Raw genomic sequence first — 19,294 nt, 5'->3', positions numbered from 1 at the left:
ATCAAAACAATATAGTACTGGAAAAGAGACAGAAGAGTTGATTAATGGAATACACTAGGGATAAATGACCTCTGCAAGATAGTGTTTGATAAACTCAAATATCCTGGCTTTGGGGACAAGAACTCATTCTTTGACAAAAACTGCTGGGAAAATTGGAAAACAGTATGGGGAAAATCAGGTTTAGATCAGCATCTCACACTCTATACCAAGAAAAGTTCAAAATGGGTAAATGACTTAAATATAAAGAGTGAAACTATAAATAAATTAGGTGAACATAGAAAAATATAACTGCCAGATCTGTGGGAAAGGTAGGAATTTAAGACCAAGCAAGAGACAGAGAACATTAAAAATGTAAAATAAATAAATTTGACCATATCAAATTAAAAAGGTTTTGTATAAATAAAACCAATGCAACCAAAATTAGAAGGAAAGTAACAAAATGGGGAAATTTTTATAACAAAGCTCTCTGACAAAGATTTAATTTCCAAAATATATAAGGAACTAAGTCAAATTTACAAAAATATAGAGACATTCCCTTATAGACAAATGATCAAGGGATATGAATAGGCAGTGTTCACATGAAGAAATTAAAACTGTCAATAATCACATGAAAATGTGTTCTAAATCCCCCTTGATTAGAAAATTCAAATAAAAATAACACTGAGGTAACATCTCGCACATAGAAAATTGACCAATATGGCAGCAAAGGAAAGTGATAAATATTGGAGAGGATGTGGCAAAATAGGGACTTTAATACATTGCTGGTAGAGTTGTGAATTGATTCAACCATTCTGGATGGCAATTTGGATCTATGCCTAAAGGACTTTAAAAGATTGCCCACCCACCCTTTGATCCAGCCATAGCACAACTGGGTTTATATCCCAAAGCAATAATAAGGAAAGATACTTATGCAAAAATATTTATAGATGTGCTCTTTGTGGTGGCAAAAAAAAAATGGAAAATGAGGGGATATCCATTGATTGGGGAATGGCTGAACAAATTGATGGTGATGGAATACTATTATGGAATGATAAAGGAATTTCATGTAAACTGGAAAGACCTGATGCAGAGGGAAAGGAGCAGAACCAGGAGAACATTCTACACAGAGACTGATACATTGTGGAACAATAAAATGTAACAGACTTTTCTACTAATAGCAAGGAAATGATCCAGAACAATCCTGAAGGACTTATGAGAAAGAATGCTAGCCACATACAGAAAAAGAACTGTGAGATTAGAAATACAGAAGAAAAACATATGATCAATCATATAGTTTGGTGGGGATATGATTGGGTTTTTTTGGCTTTAAAAGATCATTCTATTGCAAGTATGAATAACATGAAAATAGGTTTTGAACAATGATACATGTATAACACAGATGGAATTACTTGTCAGCTCCAGAACAAGAGAGGAAAGAGATATGGGGAAAATCATGAATCATTTAACCATGGGAAAATATTCTAAATTAATTAATTAAAATAAAATAAAAAGTAAAAATGGTAGCCTTACAAAAAATAAATAAAAACATATGCCATATAGATTTACCAAAAAAAAATCAATTGTGTTGAAATATAATTACCATTTTTTTAAAGTTCACAGGCACTAGATTATGAAATACTGGCTGGTCATAAAATAATTATGAGCTGAGGAACCAAAATATACTTCAGGTCCATCCATTTGGTAGTCTTAAAAGATGGTTTATTTTTTAATAGCCTATGTTCCTGACAAATATGTTTAATTTTATCCATATTTACTATTTTTAAAAATTATAATAAAATTTCTGCATATATTGAGATAATCATAAGATTTTTTATTGTTTTTGTTATCAATATGGTCAATTAATCTGATAGTTTTTCCAATATTCAACTAACCCTGAATTTTCAGTATAAATCCCCCACTCGACATAGTGATTCTTTTAATATATTACTAACCTTTTTGCTAATGATTTGTTTAAAAATTTGGCATCAATATTCATTAAAGAAATTGTTCTATAGTTTCTTTCTCTGTTTTTGTGCTTCCTGGTTTAGATATCAGTACCATATTTCTATTATAGAAGGAATTTGGACAAACTCCTTTGCCTATTTTTCTGAATAGTTAAAAATAGTATTGGAATTAATTGTTCTTTAAATGTTTCAGTGGAATTCTCTTGTGAATCCAACTGGTCCTAGAAATTTTTTCTTAATGAACTAATTAATGGCTTATTCAATTTCTTTTTCTAAGATGTGGTTATTTAAGTATCCTATTTCCTCTTTTAATAATCTGGGCAATTTATATAAGACCTGACAATTATACTTTTACAACATCTTTGTAATATGCTCCCTTTTTTTTTTCTCTTATATTTCCACCTTCCTTGTGCAAGCCCTATTCACCTCTTGGAAGGACTCTTACAGTAGCCTCCTGGTGAGTATGCCTTCCTCAAGCCTCTCTCCACTCCAATCCATTATCCATTCAGCTGCCAAAGTGATTTTTCTTAAGTATAAGTTGAGCCTGTCACTCCCCCTTATGCCAACTTAATACACTTCACTGACTCCCTATCATTTCCATGATCAAAAACAAATTCTGTTTGGTGCTCAAATTTCTTCAGGCCCTATGCCCTTATTTTTCCAGTATTCAGTTCCTTTATTAATTCTAAGTTTCCTTCCAGTTCAACATTTATTATCCCATGGCAATCCTCCTTTTCAACAATTATCTTCAAAGGTCAAAGGTGACTAGGTAATAGTCCAATTGCAAATAAATCTCTTGGGTGGTGAACTTTCATAAGGTGAAACTGAAGTCCATTCCCTTTGTTTTTACTGACCTCATTTCCCTTTTTTATAGTCCTTTCTCCTCCTGGTGCCAATTATTCTAAAAGAACATTCTAGCCATTCAGAAGGGCAGATAGGTAGCATAGTAGATAGATTACTGGACCTGGAGTCAGAAAGACTCATTTTTCTGAATTCAAAACCAGATGCATACACTAGCCAGCTGTATGACGCTATATAAATCACTTAACCCTATTTGCCTCAGTTTCCTCATCTATAAAATGATCTAGAGAAGGAAATGGGGAACCACTTTTCTAACCAAAGTGGGTCACAAAAAGTCAGAAACTACTGAAAATGACTAAACAGCTAAAGCTACTCAGAAATCCCCATTGTGATACCCTATGGCTGCCCCTGGGCATTATGTGCCTGCCCATCTGTCCTGTCATGATTTTCAAAAGACATCACAGATTATGGCATTTTGACATATCCTAAAGGATATTATATTCAGTCCATCAGCATAAAAAAGGTTGGAAAATAAATCTTTTCAAATTGACATATCTACTTCAGTTTTAAACAGAATAATTAATTTTTCCTGCTCAGGCAAAGGACAACAAAGATGGATAATTCCATGTCATTATTTATCAAGAATATAATCAATCAAAAATCATTTATTATGCTCCTACTATGTGCTAATCACTGTGCTATGACCTGGGGACACAAAGGAAAAGTGAGAGGACTTCTTCCCCTCAAGGAATTTATATCATAAGAGAGGGATCAAACAGATTTAAGAGAGTGGTAGCTAGAGAAAAGGAGTTTTGCTCTAGGCAGTCACAGCAATTTTAAATAGTCAAAGAACAGTTGATAGTCACACCCTTTATTATAGCAATGGTTGTATTGATTTCATCATTAAGGTGGAAGAAAGTGGGTAAAAGGGAAGTGACTTGAATGGTAGCAAGAATTATGGTACAAAGTCTTTACTAGATAGTCTCTAGTGTTCTGGTAGATAATTGGGTGCAATAGTAAGCATGATTTGGAGCCAGCAAGGCATAGTAGATCTTTACTCACCCACCAAAACTTCTTTGATCCTCAAAATACCCTTGTACATAAGGGAAATAAAGGAATAAGAATTTATATAATGCCTACTAGGCACCAGGTACTGTGCTAAGCACTATGAAAATATTATCTCCCTTAAATAATAGGTGATATATGTACTAAAGAAAGTAGGTGCTGTTCTCTTCTTATGGATAGGAAACTAAGGCTGTTAGGTCAAGTGACCTATCCAGTTGTCTGAACTCGAATTTGAACTCAGTTCATGGTTCAATCTACTATGCCACAAGCTACCTATCAAAACAGAAATATAATGTTTTATATTGGACAGAAGACCTGGGATGGACTTCTGATTCTAACAAATAATATCTGCATGATGATGGGCAAAGCATTTAACTTCTCAATGCTCGGGGCAACAGTTTTAAGACAATTATCAATTAATTACAAAGAGACCTAAGTGAGTTGGGAGCAGGAGTTTGCTCATTTAGGAGACCACAAAGACAGCCCCTATTGCCATCCCATCCATGAAGCAGTTCAATTTAAACTCAGGGAGGAGTCCTAAATGCACAAAATTAAAAATTAAAAACTATTGTGAACTTTAAAATTACTCCACCCTACTTCATCACAAATAATGTGTTGGGTGCTAGGGACGGCAGAAGGAGCAGAAGAGAACACTTTGTTCCAATGTCCCCAAAGGCAGCTGAAGCAGGAACTGTGGAATGTTAGACATCATAGGGGCCAAGGCCAGCTACTACCTCCTAAGCCATCACCAATCATCTTGACTTTTGTCTTGCCACTGAATTTTGATGACTTGAACAAAGAGTCAGGCTGATGACATTGTGCAACTCTGCCTTAATTAATCTAGTTTGCACACAAGTCAAGATTTACCCTGTAGTATCATTGGTCCTTTTTAAAAATGAAGAACAAAGAGCAGTTAGGTTGCTCAGTGAATAGAGAGTTTAGAGAAAAGAGGTCCTGGATTTGAATCTGGCCTCAGGCACTTCCTATTATGTGACCCAGGACAAGTCACTTAATCTCAGTTGCCTGGTTCTTACCATTCTTCTGCCTCGGAACCAATGCTTTGTATTGATTTTAAAGCACAAGGTAAGGGCTTTTGTAAATGATCAATAAACAATGAAGAGTCTACTACATAATAAATTATGTATTAGGATTAGGTGCTATGGATAAAAAGTCAAAAATAAAACAATGTCTGCTGTCAGAGGTTGATAACTCTGGGTCCATCTAAGATAAAGATCTGAGAACCCTCTTCAGAGTTTGAGATCTCTTGGTCTGTCTGAGAACCAGTCCAAGTGCCCCCGCCTCCAACTTCTTTTAGCTTCCCATAACAAGACTGCTGACTGTTCCATGAACCCTGGATGATTCCTGGAACCATTATCTTACCCCAACTGCTCTATCTATATTCTTGTTATACTTTCCCATGAATTTTTCTCACAGATGATTGTTTTTACTTTCTGTGGTTTATACCTTTAAAAGATCTACCAGCTTGCAATAAAATCTTACTCATTCTGCCATCAGTGGATGAGACCCTTCCAACCTCACACTGTGTCTGTTATCTTTGATTCTTATCTTCTCCCCTTGCCTTTAGCTCCAGGTGAGATAGGTCCCTCTAATTTCCACCTTTGTATTTATCTATTATTTTCCCTTGCCCTTACCTGGAGAACTCTTGTCCCAGTCCTAACACCCCTCAGGACTTTTACATTTTGGTGTCTGGACACAGGGACCTCAGTGACCAATCAACTAATGTGGAGCATATGCATCAAGGAAGAATCACAGGTAAGGGACTCTTCCCCATCAGGGAAGAAGGCATGGGATGTAAAACTCAGAGCATTTACAGTCTACCCTCAAGGAGTTGCCATTCCATTGAGGGAAACAACATGTAAGTCTCAATATAGCAGACGTCCTCCTCTCCCTAATAGGAAACATATTCATTTGGGTGAGGCCACCTTCCAGTCATATATGCCTCATCTCTGAGGAGCTTGTAATGGAAAATGATGAAGAGTCCCAAAATATTACAAAGGGAAGGACTTGTCCTGCTACTTTCATTTCTAGCTGCCAAACCTATTAACTAGTTATGTCCTGAGAGTTGGGTGACAGAAAAAGTAATTGCCCCAAATCCTATGCATGTTCCATGTAGCTGTGACCATATTTCCTAATTAGATGAGCTTGAGAATGAGCCTTTACCCATTTTGTGTTCTTTCCCATCTTAGGCAAATGGATATTGAAGACTGAAGGCAATATTTTGAGCCTAAAATGTCTAAACATCTTTAGTTGGAATTAACCAGTGGCAGGGGAAACTTCTTGAGGTCAGCCACCAATAAGAGAATGGGTCCAAGTTTGAACATTTACCAGTCGACATATAATGAAAGACATCTGATCAGTGTAAAGCCAAGGTGAAGTATGAAGAACTCAATCAGTAGTAAAAATGATTTTGCAGATTCTGCCAGTAATTACAAATTATTACTGAATCCTCTTCTTTCAATGCCTATTTATGAGTTTCTACATTTAGCCTTCTGTGTGTATGTGTGTGTAGGAACTTATTACCTATCCCATATGACTTATGAGCCAAAATCTATTTTTACTATAATTAAAATCATTATGTGAAGGAGTAAAGAAAGCAATGATTATGAGAAGAGGGAGCCTCCTCTCATTGGAAGCCAAGTTCCCCATGGAATTAACCTAGTTCAAACCTCATCCCTGAGTATAGGGACAGAGAAAGTCAAGGACTCAGATCCTTGATGGCTCAACTAAGTAGTGCTTTCAATGCTATATAAGTATATACAAAATATATTCAAACCCATAATTGTTATCCATAGAAGAGTGTAGAGTCAGAATAGAAAGATAAATTTGGCAAGTGAGCATCTGGTTAAGAAGATGTTGGGGAATGGGATTTGTATTTCTGGAAAACAGCTTAAAATTTAGAAATGACATTCTCCTTTCCCATTGAAAAAACTGGTGGTACAATGGATAGAGTGCTAAGACTGGAATCAGAAAGACTTGAGTTTAAATCCTACCTCAGATGCTTCATATAGTGTGACCTTGAAAATAATCTCTATTTGCCTCCATTTCCTCAACTGTAAAAGGCGGATAAGAATAGTCACCACCTTGTATAGTCATTGTGAGGATTAAATGAGATGTAAATTTGAAAATTGCTTAGTACGGCGTCTGGCACATAACAAACACTATATAAATCCTTATTCTCTTCTCCTTCCCTTCCTCTCCAAGGATAGAATATATTGAACAAATGTTGTTAGAAAGACATTAACCTGGAAATCTACAAATCCAATCAAAAAGGGCTTTTTTAAAAAAAAGGAAATTTAGGATAGGGAGAAACCCATCTATGTATATCAACCAAACTATACAATAGAGAATGTGTGTACTAGTAGGAGAAAAATAATACCTAACATATGTAAATTCAGAGGTGACAACATCTCAAAGAAGAATCAATGATAAAAACTATGGCCTTAGATATTTATACACAAATTCACAAAGTAGAAATGGAAAGTAGAATGAAAGGAAAAGACATTTAGGTGCTTATTATCAATCTGGCACTGGAAAAATGTTTGGGACACAAATTTGGGAGAAACACAAAACATTGCGGTGACACTCATGCCATCCCTAAACGACTTTACATTATAATCAGGGAGATGGGATACATAGAAGACGAATGTTCAGAGAAAGGAGTTTTAGAAGTCACAGGGACATATGAAATCACAGGGCAGTCAATTAGACTACTCTTCGCAGGGCAGAAAATCACAAGAGGAAAAGAGGGACAAGTATAGCCATAGTGGATATTGCAAGATATAAAATCAATGGAAAATAGACACAATTGGAAAAGACTTCAAAATCCATCTAATACAAACATCTACTTTAAAGATGAAGAAATAAAGATCCAATAAGGTTAAATGATTTGCATAGGGTCATCTAGGTAGTAAGTAAGCATTAGAAATCAGATTTTAATTAGACCCTCTCTAAAACCAATACTCTTTCCATTGTACCAGGGCAATACCATTCTTACACAGCCCTAATCATCCCTCCCAAAAAATTATCATTCACTTCACAAAGATTCTCCTCACCAGAGAATACAGAGTGAATAGTCAGTCAATTACCAAATGATAAAATGGCAGAGAGCCAAACTCAGAATGATATGGATTCAAGTTATACCTATGATAAACATTGACTATATAACCATGCATTTAATTAGTTGTTCAATCTCTCAAAGCTATATGTGACAAAAGAACTTGGAGCAGAGGTGGGGTAGGATTGCTTTTAACACCAAGAAATCATATCACTAGACCAAACTATGTAAATGAGGAATTAAATAAGGAAACAACCATTTATTAAGTGACTACTATAAGCTAAGTGTGATAAGAGTTTTACAAGTATCTCATTTGGTTCTCACAATTCTGGGAGGCAGGTGCTATTATTATCCTCATTTAAAGTTGAGGAAACTGAGGCAGACAGAGGCTAAGTGACTTGACCAGAGCCATCCTGTTTGTAAGTATATTAGGATGGATTGACTTCAGGCTCAGATCCTTTATACCTCCTAGTTGCTCCAAGAAGGTAATGAGATACATAGACATATTCTTGGTCATAGAGTCACATTAAATAAGTTTTGAGTATACTACTCACCTGCACTTTAGTAAGGAGATCAGAGCTGCAGTCACAATTCTTTTTGAGGAAAAAGAGGAAGAAAAGAGAAGGGTAAAGGGAAACAAAGAATGGAGAGGGGAGATGATTTGAAGGGGGGGAAAGAATGAGGGAAAGAAGGGGGGAATGAAGACTAAAACCAGTTTTATCATGGACAATAACCATTCCTTTTCCTCTAAAGGTGATGCCCTTGTGGTCCTGCAGGTGCTATTAATCAAACTCCATTCTTTCCATCCGTACTGAACAACTATACAACACCTCTTTGGAATTACAGAATCTGAGAGTTTTTGAGCTAGTATGATTTTAGAGATATCTCAAATCCCTTAAAGGTTTATAATTCCAGAATCAGTCTGTACTCCTCATTCTTCCTGAACCCCATATGCAATCACTTGTCAAGTCTTATGATTCTATCTATACAATATCCCTTGCTTCTTGTCTCCTTCCCTACAGTCCTATGGCCACCACTCTAGTTTAAGCTCTCATCACCAATCCCATTCCACTGGATCTATTACAATAGTCTTACTGGTCTCCCTGAGTCAAATTTCTCTTAGGTGCCAAAGAGATATTTCAGAAAAAAAGGTATGACCAGACCATGCTCCTGCTCAATAAACTTTATTAGCTCCCTATAGAATTAAATGCACACTTCTGTTTGGCATTGAAAGCACTTTACAGCTGGGTTCCAAACATACTATTGTCATATTGACCTTCTTGTTGTTCCTCACATGACACCATTTTCCATCTCAACATCTTTGCATATTGTCCTGCGTGTCTAGAATTCTATACCTTAGAATCCCCAGATTCCTCCAAACCTTGTTCAAGCACCATCTGCCATATGAAGTCTTTCCTGACTTACCTAGCTACCAAGGATTCCTCCAAGAAATTATCTTAAATTTGCATCATATTCTGTATCTACTTATATGTGTTATAAGTTATTTCCCTTAATAGAATGTAAGATCCTGAAGGCCAAGAAGCAATTTTTTTGTCTTTGTGTTCCTAATGCCTGGTCTAGAGTAGATACTTAACAAGTGCTTCTGGGTTGATTTTTTTAAGGTGAAAAAACTGAATCTCAAAAAAGGCGAATATATGTAGATATATAGATATATATACATAAATGTATGTATATGTGAATATATGTGCATATATATTTATTTATATATTATAAACAGTTACCTTCTGTCTCAGAATTTATAGTAAGTATCCACTCCAACGCAGAAGAGCACAAAGGGCTAGGCAATTGGGACTTGCCCAGGGTTACACAGCTATGAAGTGTCTGCGGTCAAATTTGAATCCAGGACCTCCTGTCTCCAGGCCTGCCTCTATCTAGTAAGTCACCTAATTACCCCATTTCTTTTGTCATATATTTAAAATTCAGATCTCTGGTCTCCCAGACCTATGTTATTACCTTGATACCCCTCTACCCCTTCTCTACATACTCAGACCACCATATTCCAAATTGCCTGAGAAAGATACTGGAATTAGAATCATGAAAATTTGATCATGGCATGATAAGCTGGAGGTCAAATGATTCTCAAGTTCCCAGCAACACTAATGGCCCTTCCTTTTACCTTCTTTTAACAGTGGGAGTCCCTTCACGTATGCGCTATGAACAAGAAATAAATCTTTTCATCAGTTATAAACAGATGTATCAAAGATGGACCCTTTCTCATTCCAGTAATTACATTGCTGGGTACATTCTAAGCTCCCTATCTTTTCCCCTCTCCGTGTTCAATAGGAAAGGCAGAAATTAAATCAAATGTTGAATTTGAAACCAGGATAATATTGAATTCCCGCTAGTCCCTTCCCCCCCCAAAGGCTGTCTTCTTAACTGAGCAAAAATTTCCATTTCCCCTTCAAACTATTAATATTAAGATACAATCACAGAAAAAAAAGGCTGAGCTTTAGAATATATCTCTTTGCTGAATAAGTGACAAAAAGTTAAAAGCAGTAATTTAGGAAACTTAAATGTGACAGTGTATGATAGATGTGCGCTGGCAAGGCAAGAAAATGAGAAACATTAAAATCATATATTAGAATAGATCAAGCTCAACATACCAGTTTATGTCAGCAAGTTTCTTTTGATATGTCAAGTCCCTATAGGGCTAGAACTCAAGTCGACTTTGAAGATATATTTTAAAAGGAATGTGTTTATGTTTAGGAACTTAATAAGGCCATGTGTGCAGAGAAACGAGGGGGAAATCAAACTGAATGTATTATTGTTTCACTTGCTTCGTGGTTTCTCTGAACTTGACTTTTACAGAGTGTCTCTTCACCCTTTCAAGAATTTCACCTGTTTAGGGCAGATATATTTTCTAGAAAGCCATTTTCCTTCAATCCAGCTATTATTTTAACAATGAGACATAATCCAGTACAAGAATTGGCAGCATGGGGAAAGGGGAAGGAGAGTGGAGAGAGTACTGGCCATCCCAAAGGGAACTTATTCTCATCCTAAGTCTGTCAAAACATCCCCTGGGTGAAATGTATGTACTTGATTCAAGGAGTATCAAGACCAACTCAGCTCAAGTCTGCATCATCCTGCTCAGGGTCTTGTGAAAACCAGTTTCAGACTCAGAGAATTTTCTTTGAAAGATATTCCAAATCTCATCTTGAACACAAGCCAAGTATTGAAGGGGAGATAGTACCCCTGTCAGTGACCAGAAATCCATAATCCTGGGGAACAGAAGGTCACTCAGCTATAAATAAATAGATTTGTTCATTGACTCCATGCCACAGCGCCATTTTAAATGCCGCTATGTAGACTAGCAAACACACAGAGGAGAGAGGCATTTGTTTGCCTGAAATTCTATAATTAAAATCAGAACAAAGAGCATTTGCCCTTTCCGAATGAAATCCAGTAGAAGCAATCATAGCAGTTCCCTTCCAATAGCCCTATAAGACAATTGGAAAGAAAAAATAAATTCTTCAAAAGCAAAGAAAATGACTACCAACATTACCAGCAACTAACTTTCATTCAATTACAGGAATAAAGGTGTCGCCTCCCTCCATGAGGATTAGCATCTCTGTTTAGAAGAGGAAAGATGGCTGTGCTGACTATGCTATATAACTGTATCATGCAAACATTTGCAGACAAATCTCAACATTAGTCAATGAGGTCTTGATAATGTTAAATCTTGGAAGAATAAAGCAGAAATTAACAACATTGCTATTCACTAAATGCTTGGCACTCTTGAATGCCAAGGATTCTTAATACTTTAAGCATGTACAGTACATGGCAGCTCTCTAAATCAGGTTAATGAACAAACTCCTTCTGTTGTTTGGAAGATTTAACATGAGCTAGACTTTGAATGTCATTGTAGAGGTGAAATCGAGTTTCTAAAGGCTGATTCAAGTAGAGACGCAATGATGGACACTGCATTTCTTTTCCCAAAAACCATCTTAAGGAAGTTTAGAAAAGGGTATTAGTTACCACTTCATTCTGTTTTAGCCACAGGAATTTGTGAACATCAGCTACAAAAGTAAGTGGAAATTGGAAACTGTATCAGCAGCTAGGATGCCCCCCAACCATTTAATCACAAGTCAAAAGTTTGAAAGAAGTGTTAGCATTAATCTAAATAGATATCTAAAGAAGTCTGCATCTATTATAATCTGTGCATCTATACCAATATTGGTGTGGATAGATATCTATAAAGGCTATTACAGCTGCAACTTGTTTGTGTTTTTAGATAATTCATGGAACGTGCTGCTTTTGAGTTAACTCGAGTTTTCTTAATAAATGAAAGCAGGGGTTGGATTTGGGGTGGGTCAAAGATGAGGGATACACAGAAATAAACATATTTCCATATATAAAATCCATATCCAAATATATGTATATCAAAATAGTTAAATATTTTAAACTAAACACTGTTTGGCCCTAAAAAGAAAACTGTTCTGAGTCTGGATTCTTAAGTTCTATAAGGGGTTCTGCTACGTGTATAACCTTGTGCCACACTTGAATTAAATGTTAGTTTATTCTTATATGGGGATAATATTACAGACCGAATTTGTTCTAAAAGGTTGTTGGGGGAGAGGTATAAAGTAAGAATGTATACAAACACATTCTGAAAAGCCTTTGATTTTGTATGACAGTAACTCTCACCAGAATAAAGTTTTAAGACCCTTTCTAATGTAAATGTTTTATCCTGTCTGTTTCTATCCTATCCTTTTATAAAGATATAAAGTACAATACAAATTTAGAGTCCTATATAGCTTTACAAGTAGGTTGAGCTATCCTTGTGACCACTAAATCATTACTAACCAAAATACCTGAAATCTCTGTCTGTATCATCTGATATAGGAGGAAACTGATGCCCAGAGAGATAAACTTATTCAAGGTTACTCAAGTACTAAATGCAGAGCCAAAATTTGAACTCAGATCTTCTCACCCAAAATCTGGTCCTCTTTCTACTGACTTTTTCTGTCTTAGAAGGGAGTAATCCAGAGTCAGGCCTGGAGATGGGAGGTCCTAGGTTCAAATCTGGACTCAGACATTTCCCAGCTGTGTGACCCTGGGCAAGTCACTTGACCCCCATTGCCTAGCCCTTACCACTCTTCTGCCTTGGAGCCAATAAGCTATGACTGGGCATAAGGTTGGAGTAAGTCAGAATAGAGCAAATTATTGCTGAAAAGGCAGATGAGAGGGTACAGAAGACAAACGATGCCAATTCCACAATGATGCCTGGGTTCTCATTTGTGTCCTGGGTTTTTAACAGTTCTATAAATGCACAGGGAAATGTGTATCTATCACCTTATTCCAAGACAAAGCCCTTCTTTCATTCATCAGAAATCAAAATAATTGTCTAGAGTTAACTCAAAAGTAATATACTCCATGCATTCTCTGGGGGAGGGTAGGAACACAAATTATAACAACAATTCTTTCAGATCATACAACAGATTTTACTATAGCTACAGAGAGCAACTGAACTACTTGCTCACAGAGGAGGACTCTAAAAAATGGTATTACCCTTATAGAAATAATATATAGGTATATGAAATTCATTTTCCTCTTTTCTCTATCTGTTTTACTTTTTTAAAGTGTGATTAGATCCATATAAAGCACTCATGAAAAAATAGATGCATGAAAAAACCTGTGGAAGAGGGTAGAAAAATATTCGAATGAGACTCAATCAAAAGCAAGTGGCATGCAGACTGATGAGGCAACCCACACAACCCATCAATGGGCAGGCAGGCCCAGCTGCGTCTCCAGAATCATCATCACACGTGCATGTGGAGTCTGCCAGGGAGCCAGATGCTGCTTCAGGAAAATGGTGGCCGAAAGCTTGGCATCTGGTGATGTTGATGGCTAGCCAGGAGTTATGAGAACAAGAGGAAACATTTTCTTCAGCCAACGACTCTTGCATATATTCTGTGTAATGAGTTATTTTAAAACAATAACAACAACCAAAACTACAAATGCAAACAAGTCTTTAAAAAAAGGTAAAAGAAAGCAAATATAGAGGAGGGTCACTTTATTCTGAAAGGTACCCTTTGTTTAAAAACTCAGGGATTAGAAGGGTTCTTCTTAGAAATACTAATTGAATGAAATAATTTAGTTTTGAAAAATAGCTAGAAACATCCAAGTTATAATGAAGAAACAAATTCTTACTGTATAGCTGCTTATACAAGTATAGCTGAAAACAGCATTTCGATCATTTACAGGGTCCCTTTTAAACAAATGGGAATTTATCTGTTCAGAAACAGAGGACTTTTTTTGAAGCAGCGTTCAACTTGTTCACAAATACAATTAGTTCTGTATTACATCAATGGATATTCAATGATCTTAAATGCAGTAAAGCTGGAAACTCATAAAAACAGTAGACTGAAGACTTCCTCCTCCCAAAACAGGAAGCACCTTCTCTCATTTTTCCCTTGAAAGAGATAAAGGCTGAAATCTCAACCTATGCTCCAAATTTCTCAATGAAACAAAGAAATGACAACCAAATCAACAGTTTAGCATCATCACACACTGTTACCATCTGAAGTTGAGGAAAAAATGTTAAGAAGTGTTCAGTTCATTCATATCTAAAATTTGGATAAATACAAATGATTACTGGGGAAAGAATAATACCTATCAGATATGAGGAAGCAATATACATTCCCCCAAAGAAGTAATGAGAATAAATCCTAAGAATCTTTATGTACTATATATCAAAGCCCCACATATCAAAAATAAAGCAGCAATATCCCAGAACCAAAGAGTTGTGAAGGGTAGCTTATTTACCTTTTTTTTTTTATCATGGAACCCTCTGGTCCTAATGAAGCCTCAACAGAATTACATTTTTTAAATTCATTAAACTTAATACTGAAGAATTATGAAGGAAACTCATTACAATAAATATACCACCAATAGCTACAAATTCACAATTCAAGATTAAAAATTCAACAGTTTGAGCATCGTTATAGATAATAACAATAAGTAGCTAGCATTTATTTGACTCTTTCAGATATAGGAAGCATTTTAAGTATCTCCTTTTATATTCACAACAACTCATGGGAGGCAGGTACTATTATTATGAGGAAACTCAGGCACACAGAGGTGAAGAGACTTGTCCATGGTCACAAAGCTAGCAAGTATCTACATTAATACTTGGACTCTGGTCTTCTTGACTCTAAGGCTAACACTCTGTCCATCAAGTCATTTAACTCCCTCTCATAAATAGACTTACCAGGTAGGAAGAGGAATAATGCTTATAGCTTCATTACAGATCACTTTCTTTATCATTTTTCTTATTGCCTATTCTTAAATATTTGCTTCTGCCAATTATTGTTTGTGATAGAGGAATGATCCAGAGACTTTGAAGGACAGAGCCTGGAAGATAGGCAAAGGTTTGCATTCCCAGTGGGGGATAGTGGATGAGGCTTGGAATCTTGAGAGAAGAGATATTCCAGGTGGGAGAGAATTGATCTCTTTCTCTATCTTGAGACAGCCAACGTGACAGGCTGATCAGAGATTTCTCTCCTGAGCCATACAAAATCCCTCACTGATCCTAACCACCCCCCTACCCCCACCCCACAAGACACCAAGAGTTGTGGCATAAACTGAGAAGAAGAATAGCATCAGAAGATCTCACACAGCTCCTGTGACACCCTGAATCTGGACATTGGCTTTTCTGTGATAAGAACCAGGGCTCACCAAGCCCAGAACCTCTTAGAGAACAGGCTGACAAGCCTGGGTCTCTCAACTTTGGGGGGAGGGAGAAAGATATTTTTAGACAGACAGGGGCTTTCCTTACCCTCTTTCCTATAAAATTCAACCTGCAGACATCTTGCTTATCTTACCCCTAACCACCATTTGTTAGAATAGAGTTGTGAGTTATCCTAAATTGACTTCCTTGTCATATTGAAGGGGGGGAGAGAGCTGATTTCTCTCTCTTACCCCAAGGGAAAAGGTTCACCCATTAAATCAGTTATTTGAGGAGAGTAAAGGCAGGGTTAGTGGAGAGACATATTTGAAGACTGAAGGGGGAATCCATCTGAACCTCCTTCTACTTTCTGAAATCATCTACTCTTTTTCCATTATATCCAAACCAACCCTCTAATACATGTTTAGTCACTGAGGCACCAGACTTGCCATTCTAGGTAAGGGAAAAATTTTTTTCCTTTAATTTATTTCAGACTAGCAAGGTAAAAACAATTTGAGTATGTAATTAATAGGAAAAGAAATACCCTTTCTAAACATTCCTTTCACTCTATTAAATGAATAGGAGAGAATAGAGAGAATGGTGAAACAAGTCCATTCTCTGTTTGCTTACATATCATTTGGTACAATAAAATCTAGGGTGCTTCTAGAAGATCAGAGACCCATGAAATACAGCCCTAACTCGCTCTAAAGGTTCATTATATATTGCACACGATAACAGCAATATTACACAACAATTATCTGTGCAAACTTGGGTACTCTCAACAATGCAATGATCTAGGACAATCCTGAAAGAGTTATCCATCTCCAGAGAAAGAACTCTTGAAGTTGTCTTTCACATCAGTTCATTTACAGTTTTATTTGGGGATTTTGGTAATATATGAGTATATTCTTACAACAATGAGCAATATGGAAGTATGTTTTACATGACAACAAAAAATAAAAAAGTAAATGAAAAATAAAGGTTCATTACTACATTCAACAATTTAATAGAGAACCTTCCTTTGGGAAAACAGACAAAAGAGGCAGTATGAAAATACAATAGAAAAAATTCGTTGCAGTAGAGAAACCAGAAACTGGAAAAAAGTATGATAGATAACTTTAATTATATATTTTTAAAAACCAAAGGTAAAAAAATAATTTCTTTTTCTTTGTGTTCTGAGAGTATGCTCACTAGCATCAAAGGTCAGTGACCTTTATTCATAATTGGTATGCAGCTGATGCTATAGACTCTTCTTTCCTTTCTATCTGGCTAGCTCCTTCCTATATATTTGTGGTATCTCTGTTTAGTGTGGCACCTACAGCTCTATCTTTCAAAAGAATGACAATGAAAAATCAAAACTCCTTATACATTTTCTAATTTTCTTGTCCTGCATAATGACTGGCTACTATGCTGAAGAATATAATTATTAGCTGACAAGTAGAGGCCTTTAAAAGAACAGGCTTGAAAACATTTTCTGGGAAATCTCCTCAAGTACCTAGATCCCTAGTTTGACATTTAAAATAGAAAGGAGAGGTGGGACAAATATGGTAAAATGAAGTTAACATATTTGCTGAGCTCTTCCAAAACTTTAAAAAAGAACATTTGACCAAACTCTAGGAAAGAAAGCCAACAAAAAGTCAAAATGAGCCATTTTTTTTCCAGCCCAGGGCATCTTAGAAAGACAAAAAGAGAATTCTATGGATACTGGGGTAGGGGCTTGCAAGGAGTATGACAGTAAGAAGTATAACTAGCTGTGGCATGAGGGACAAGGGATTGCAGTAGTGACAAGGATCACAGCTCAGGGACAGTCAGGGGACAGAACACTTGGTCAGAAAGAGCAGATACTAATTAATGACAAAAGCTCAGTCCAAAGATCCACACTGCCCAAAGATTAAGCCCAAGTATAAGTCTGAAGTCAAGAAATAGGCTGGCAAAATGAGCAAACAACAACAACAAAAAGAACCTGACCACAAATATCTACTTTGATAAAAGGGAATCCCAAGACATAAAATCTGAAGACAATATCTTGAAAATATCTAAAGCAAAGTCTCAAAGAAGAATATAGATCGGGTACAAGTTTAATAAGAAATCCTAGAATAGCTAAAGAAAATGATTTTTATAAAGGGCAAAGTAGAAAAAGCAATGAACCCCAAGGATATTAACACCAATATTTGACCCATCTTCAATGTTGAAATTGTGAAGTGAAGGAAGGACAAACAGATTGGAAATCAGTGTTGTCTCAACTCAATTCCCGAGTATCACATTAATATTGGTTGGGATGTACATATCTAGTACAAATAAATATCCTAATTTTTTAATGGAATTGGTAGAGGTTGACATTAATGTTTTTTAATTCCATGAATTTTCCCCAAGTACTCATGGAATCAAAAACCATGACCATGCAGCCAGTAGATTTGAAATTTCACAAAACAGCAAATTAAACCAAAGCTCTCTTCTGGCTCAATCATTTGAAAACCAGAATTTGAGACCAAAAAAATGTGATTCTTAGCTCAGACATGAGATTTTCATTTCTGTCATTTGTAATGAAGCCTTCCTAACAAGGGATAAAGGATTAGCATCCAGCAAACAACTGCAGTACATTAAAAGAATATTAAGGTTGTGACAGAAAACAATATCAGTAAAGAAATTCCTCGGGAAAGGGAAATGGCACCATATGTGCCTCCAACACCGAGATGCAAGAGGGGGCATTAGGAAAGTAGTTAAGGAGGCTCCCCATTGTGCCCAGGAGTTAGAAGACATATGGCAAATTTACCCTAACTTGTGAAATTTGATTGTTCTCTGCCACAATCTCAACTTTCTTCCAAAGCTGCTTTTGGAGGAGATAATAATTACTATGCAAAAATCAGTAACACACTTCCCTATTTAACAGTGGCGAAGGAGGGAATGAAGAGGCACAAAATCGTCTTCACTATCATTCAGGAGATGTGGGTTCTGTCCTCTAACCAGATCTATGACATTGGTCTAGATGCTTCACCTTGGAAACTTATCTTTTCCATAACAAGGATTTCTTGGTTTCTACCAAGTGGTTTAAAAATATTTCAAAACTGTTTCAATATAACTGGTACCTTTTTAAAACCTACATGCTTTATGTGACACATTTTAAAATATTATTCTGAGAAAAGGATCATAGATTTCACTGAAGCTTTCTCTCACGCGTGTTTTCTCTCTCTCTCTCTCTCTCTCTGTCTCTCTCTGTCTCTCTCTCTGTCTCTCTCTCTCTCTCTCTGTCTCTCTGTCTCTCTGTCTCTGTCTCTCTCTCTCTCATACACACACACACACACACATGTTAAGAATTCCTGGACTAGGTGATCTCTAGAGTCCCTTATAGGTCTAGAATTTTAGGATTCTATCATTTTAGTTTGGGGGAAAAAAGAGAGATCTGGAGACAGGGGAGGTAGTCTCAGGAAGGTGCAGAATCTAAATATGTAAAAAGTTATCTTTTTCTTTACTCAACAGTGACAAATCTGATGCTAGTTTTTTTAAAAAAATAATTTGCTTACTAATTTGGCTCTTATAACTATTCTGACTAGCACCAAATAGCATATATAGTCTAACCTGCTTAAGATTTTGGGGTGCTGAGATTATAAAATCAGGAGTATTGATATGTGGTCTGTGAACTTGTTTTGTTTCTAATATTGATAAATTTTCCTATATTATTAGTTTCCCTTTTAATCTTATGTATTTAATTTCTCAGGACTGGTC

The sequence above is a fragment of the Monodelphis domestica genome, chromosome 7 (genome assembly GCF_027887165.1).
Source record: "Monodelphis domestica isolate mMonDom1 chromosome 7, mMonDom1.pri, whole genome shotgun sequence".
Classification (NCBI taxonomy): domain Eukaryota; kingdom Metazoa; phylum Chordata; class Mammalia; order Didelphimorphia; family Didelphidae; genus Monodelphis; species Monodelphis domestica.
The sequence above is the reverse complement of the archived record's forward strand: the minus strand, read 5'-3'. Positions refer to the sequence as shown.